Below are 6375 nucleotides of genomic sequence, written 5' to 3' on the forward strand. Positions count from 1 at the left end.
GGATCTTCAGGTTTTCTTCCTTTCTTCCGTCTTTCTCTCTTCGTAATTTCGTGTCCGACCTGCGTCGTCCGAAGTCGGGGTGAAGATCGAAGAAAAAACGCCAAAAATAACAACTCGTCAGCCACGCACACCGCGTTCGAATGTCTAACGGTCCAACTTGGATTTTCGAAGATCGCCGAATCCGAGGGACGATAAATAATAATAATAATAATAATAATGGTAATAAATAATAATGTTAATAATAATAATAATGATATGATGATTATAACGATAATTATTATAGATAGGTAAATAGAAACACAGGTCTCCTCTCGAAAATCGGAACTTCCTGATATTACTTACATATTTCGGTCGATCCAAATGTGGGAATCTCGTCGTCGTCGGAGCAAGCAGCGCGGTAGGTGGGGTGAAATTCTGGATTTTCCACCGCCGCCGGCGGTCGAAAAATGTGCGACGCGGGAGATCGCCAGTCCGTCTAGTAGTCTCTCTTGTCGTTAGAGCGTGACGTGGTGGTTGTTGTGGGATTTCCCGTTAGTTCGGTCCGACGTCGGTCGTCAGAGGGTAAGTGCATACGGAAACGAAACGCATCGCGTTTTGATGTTCATATTCGTGCATCGGAATGTTAAAAGCAATATATTTTACACCAACGATCACACCTAAACACCACGGCAACGGCCATACCACGTTGAAAAGCACCGGTTCTCGTCCGATCACCGAAGTTAAGCAACGTCGGGCGCGGTCAGTACTTGGATGGGTGACCGCTTGGGAACACCGCGTGCCGTTGCCCCCCAACACTTTTTGTTTTTTTTTGAAATCCATAGCAACCACCGAACCGATTTGTTTTTCGTGCAGGTATTCGGAAACATGCACAGACCCGTATAATGTAGATTCATAGCTTTAAGTACTAGATAATTAAGAAAACAATTTTTTTTGTCGATTAATTGTAAACAATTGCAGAATAAAAACTCGTCAAACGGTAAAGGTTGTCGTTCGATCACCGAAGGTAAGCCACGCGGGCAGCGGTCAGCACTTGGACGGGTGACCGGTTCATTATATTCCTTCCGTGAGTTTAACAAAGATAACATATGCAAATGTCGTAAGTGCGACGAGGAAGACGGCGATCTTTTAATGTAAAAAAAATATATATTAGGTTACGCGTACATGCCACTTTGACTGCTGCTTTATTTTTTTGGTTTTTAAATAATTAGAGATCTGAATTCAACATATCAGTTCTATGTTATAATGGACAGACAATGTTGTATTCTTGGCCCCTAACACGTTAAGACCAACATAAAAACTAGAATAACTTACCATTCGTTAAACGTTAAACAATTTCGAACCACGTTTTTTTGAGCTCGAACAAACTCATAACACAACACTCATTTATTAGTCACTGGACCATTGTAAAACGAGAAGAGAGAAAAACCATGCGAAACTATTTTTAAAACGAAGAGAATAAAGGTTTTAAATGGTAGGGCTGTATGACAGACTTGTCAATTATCGTGGGGGGTACGGCTGAGATTTATGACGAAATCGAGCGGCGCCGGCGGTCGGTCACTTTCACGAAAGAGGTCTAAACACGGGTCGTTTACGATACCCTCTGGTTACTAGAAAAGTTCTAGACAGATGTTTGTCGGCTTTTCGAGGTATTTATTTGTGAGTCCAAAGACTCAATGGAGTAATATCGGACTGAAATTCCAAGATTTTGCTGTGTAATCCAAAAAACTATGTTCCTCGTAACATTTAACGATGTGTTAATTCAACTATTATTTTAATTTTTCGTATACGTATTTATACTAAAAAGTACAGCGCTTCCAACAGTGAATTGTGAATTGAAAATGTTTCAAAGAAAGATCGATAGTTTTGAAAAAAATTACATATTAATAAATTTAGATAGATTTAGAAGTATACATTGCACTTACTTTTCAAAATTATTGTACTTCTGATTTGGTTGAAATAACATAATATGTAGCAGTCATAGTCTTGTGTACATTGCAGTCGCGGCTGGTGTTGGGTAAAACCTTTATTTTTTAGGGGGTCATTACCCAAATGACCTCATGGACCAGCCGTTCCTGTTAGGTTTTATATATCAAATTGATTCGTCTGTCTTTTTCATCATGCCTTCGAAAAGCGAGCTCCTGTTTCGCCAAAGTAACTGTGACGTCAATTAAATACGATAATAAAATTCGGTTTTTCCGAACTTATTGTGAGTGAGAGCAGTGAGAGCATCTTCTTTTCGTATCCCACCTCCACCCGGCGGCAGTAGTGCAGTGCTTATCAACATAATTACCGGCGTCTCGCCTCCACATTTTGACTTTTTTGTGTTTTATGTGTTCTCTAAGTCCAAAATTTTTAAATTTTTAAAAAGAGATTGCGGTACTATTCCTGTTGCTGAAATTATAATAATATATTTATTAATTTTTGTATTATATGTCTGTGTTATATTGTGTGAATTTGGAACAGCTATATCTAAAAGATATGCTTGCTTTTGTTGTTTATTTAAAATAATAATGTCTGGTCTGTTATGCTGAATGTGAATGTCAGTTAAAACTGTGCGATCAAAATATAATTTGTAATTGTCATTTTCTAAACAACTTTCTGGTTTATAAATGTAATGTGGTTGTGTATCCTTTAATAAATTGAATTTAACTGCTAAATTCATGTGTATAATTTTTGCGAATATATCATGACGTTTTTTATATTCGCTGTGAGCCAAAACGGTGCAAGATCTTGTATTGCAAATATAAAACCCTCAGCTCTTTAAAATATCTCCCATGTAAAGACTTTTGTTTTATATTTGCTATAGTGTCATATCACGAGCTCTATTGAGAAAATAATTTTTTAGTGAAGCAATTTGATTGTGTTGTAGAATTTCTAGATTTGAAAAACCCCTACCACCATTTTCGCGTGGTAAATTAAATCTTTCAACAGCAGATTTGGGGTGATGTTTACAAAATTTTGTAAAGAGAACTCTAGTTTGAATATTTATATTCTTTAAATTAGTTTTGGACCATTTTATAACACCAAAAGAATAGATTTAATTTGATTTGATTGATTAATACCTAAATATTTATAAAATTCTCCTTTATTTAAATTTTTAATGATTTCTCCTTCTTTAGTTATATATTCTAAATTTTCGTAATGACCACGACATATTGATTGATTTTCAGTTATTGTTAAGTTTTATGTCATCCATATAAAGAAGGTGATTTAATTTAATATTAATTTTATAAATTTTAAGAATTTTAATTAACCATGAATGTGGTACTGAATCATAGGCTTTTTTGTAGTCTATGAATTGTTGTTGCATTATTTTCCAAACGTTTGAGACTTAAAATATTCGTCAAATGTTCTTCTTTTTTTAAATCAGAATACCCCTGACAAATCCGAACATTTTGTTTTGCGGTAGATAAAAGTAAACATGGGCCAAGACAGAATATTAATATTCGGTGTGGAATTTTCCTGCGTTCTTGTTCATTTCTATCGAAGTGCTCACGAAAAGTTGTGAATATCAACACTTTGTAATTGTCGTAGTGAAAAATAAAAAAGATAGCTATGGGGCACAACTTATTTCGCACTTCATTAGAAAAGTAACAGTATTAAAATAAAAAAAATATTTTTCTAAATTTCGAACGTTAGGTCTATCCTGACCAGCCGCCAATTAGTGGTATTATTTTATTTTTTGCTGTTTTCCACAATAGTTATTTTTATATTAAATCATTGATTCAAAAAATTGAAATTAAAAATTCAAATTTTTGAAGGAACTCTGAAGTTTCAATGCAGTGACCATGTTGCTAGGTAACTAATAAAAAACAGTGCGTGAAATGAAAAACAGAAATAGTCGTATGCGTTTTGTATGGTTTCTATGGTTTCGATCTTACTAACAATGCAATGAAAATGACCCACTTCAGGCACAGATAACTATGCGTGAATTTCAATTTTTTGAATCAATTATATAAAAACAAAATTGATTTGGCGGCCGCTACACAAAAGTGGTGGGAGGCGAGAACCTGTTTCCGCCGGTCAATTTTAAAATTAATAAATTTTCCCTGGATACGTATTCGACTTATCCGGTACGAGTTATTTTTAAATTAACTTAATGGCCCGTTGCTCTTGTTCTTTTTACATTGAATATGCAATGTTTTGGCATCGTTAGCAATAGTACAATACTCACGCATTTTTAATCTAAAATTAACAAAACTTGAATGGATCGGGATTATCACACTTCTGAATTGAAGTTTTCATTCGTTTAAAATATAATTGATAGTAATACGTAATGCGGATTGCCTAAACGTTGCTTCCATCACGTCAACATCACACATTCACGTTCGCCCGTAGAAATGGCGTGATGCACACGAAATCGATCCAAAAAGGCTCATAATATTTGTGTCACGCGAATCTACGTCGAAAACTAGAAAAAAAAAAAATTCAATTCGAATTTCAATAATCGAAACGATGCGTCGTCGATACTAAACGTAGGTAGTAACTAAAGTGTGATCGGGTGCGATAAAAGTGTCCGTCAATAATCATCATCCGACAATCATTTAATAGACGAACGCTAATTTTTGGCACTCACTCGGACGACAGAACCAGTCCAGACGGAAACCGGGGCGCGGGGTGGGTGGGTGGTTGTATGTCCGTGAATCTGTCCGGCGCGCGTCAACATTTCAGTTATCGTCGCGAGAGTTAAAACGAAAGGTGGTTAGTGTGAAAGTGACGTTTTTTCGTGGAGACACGTTACGAAGGGTGAGTACCTAATATAATATAAAACCAACCGAAAACCCACAATAGTGCCCCGGTTTATTATCGTGAATAGGTGTTTGGTAAATATTTTCTGTATTCCAACTAGCAAGTCTTTTATCAAAAAACTCCGGCAACATGGCTATTGTGGTATTGTTGATACCACCTAACTGAAGAACTTAGTTAATAACTAAGTCGACGATTTTATCGGGAAATTGAACGGAGAAACAAAAATAGCTCTTAGCGACAGTTGCCTGAAGTCGCAAATAACGGCGATTGACGAAATCACGTTTTTTTTATTTTAATTCCAATGAACAATACACAGGGTCACAATTATCTGTTATGTATTCTATAATGTTTTGCAAAGTAAATAATGTGAGTTGTCATGCGTAATATTAATTAGCTAAGTAATTTTTGCAAGTATTTTATGTCAGATATGCAATGTATAATAACGTAATGTTGCAAAGTATTTTAATTTTTATGCTAGGTAGAGATAATAACTCGACAATAACTCTTCTCTAATGAAAAAAAAAATAGAAAATGATTTAGGAACATAAAAAATCTCATTAAAACAGGAACAATTGAAATTAAAATAAACATAACATTCTGTACTAAAGTACAGTTTTGTTCACTCCTTTTTTCAAAGTCTTCTGTCCTCTCATTTGCACATACTGCTATTCCAAAACAGTGAAATTGTCTGTTTCAGGGAATCCTTAACGTTCCTTGCTAATGTCAACAACGTTTTCGATGAAACAAAGAGTCGGAAAAATGTCGGCTCATTGTATTCAATAACATACGCGACTACAAAACCATCTGTATCATTTGTAGGAATCGCGGTTTTTTCGATGAGAATTCGTTCTAATTTTTTCTTTCTTAAAAAAGCTAAGTAATTTTAATTTCACTAAAGATGAACATTTAGGCTATATGCTGGGTAATGCAAATCCATCAACCATCAACTAGGTTGTTCAGCAGATGTACGATTGTTTATTTGATTTCTTCTTCCGAAGAGTTGTATTCTGGCAAAATAGAAATTTATTCATAACATAACCTCAATCAACTAAATTATTTCGAATACAATAACCACATAACTACAAGTTGGATAGGCATGGGTGCAAAATACCGATAATGCATGAAACCTAATAATAATAATAATGACATAATAAAAGTTAATTAAAAATCGCTGTTTCACGTCTTTTTCTTTTTTGTTCGAGAGTTTTTGTGGTTCTGAAAAGAACCGTTTATAAATGTGTCGAAAACGAAAAACATCTATTTCGAACTGGTGTACTTGGTGACGGCTTTGGTACCTTCGGAGACGGCGTGCTTGGCCAACTCACCGGGCAACAACAGACGCACGGCAGTTTGAATTTCTCTGCTGGTGATCGTCGAACGTTTGTTGTAGTGTGCCAGACGGGAAGCTTCAGCGGCGATACGTTCGAAGATGTCGTTCACGAAACTGTTCATTATGCTCATAGCCTTACTAGAGATACCGGTGTCGGGATGGACTTGTTTCAACACCTTGTAGATGTAGATGGCATAGCTCTCCTTCCTCCTGCGCTTCTTTTTTTTGTCGCTCTTGGAAATGTTCTTCTGAGCTTTCCCGGCCTTCTTGGCTGCCTTACCACTTGTCTTCGGCGG

The 6375-nt window shown here is 35.8% G+C and overlaps 1 non-coding gene across 1 annotated transcript; it reads left to right on the forward strand.

Annotated features, from left to right (window-relative positions):
• Nucleotides 1–667: 667 nt before the first annotated feature.
• On the forward strand, nucleotides 668–787 carry LOC138141127 (5S ribosomal RNA). Its single transcript, XR_011163012.1, has one exon. It is a non-coding gene; the product is annotated as a 5S ribosomal RNA (ribosomal RNA).
• Nucleotides 788–6375: the final 5588 nt, after the last annotated feature.

The sequence above is a fragment of the Tenebrio molitor genome, unplaced genomic scaffold (assembly GCF_963966145.1).
Source record: "Tenebrio molitor unplaced genomic scaffold, icTenMoli1.1 SCAFFOLD_956, whole genome shotgun sequence".
Classification (NCBI taxonomy): domain Eukaryota; kingdom Metazoa; phylum Arthropoda; class Insecta; order Coleoptera; family Tenebrionidae; genus Tenebrio; species Tenebrio molitor.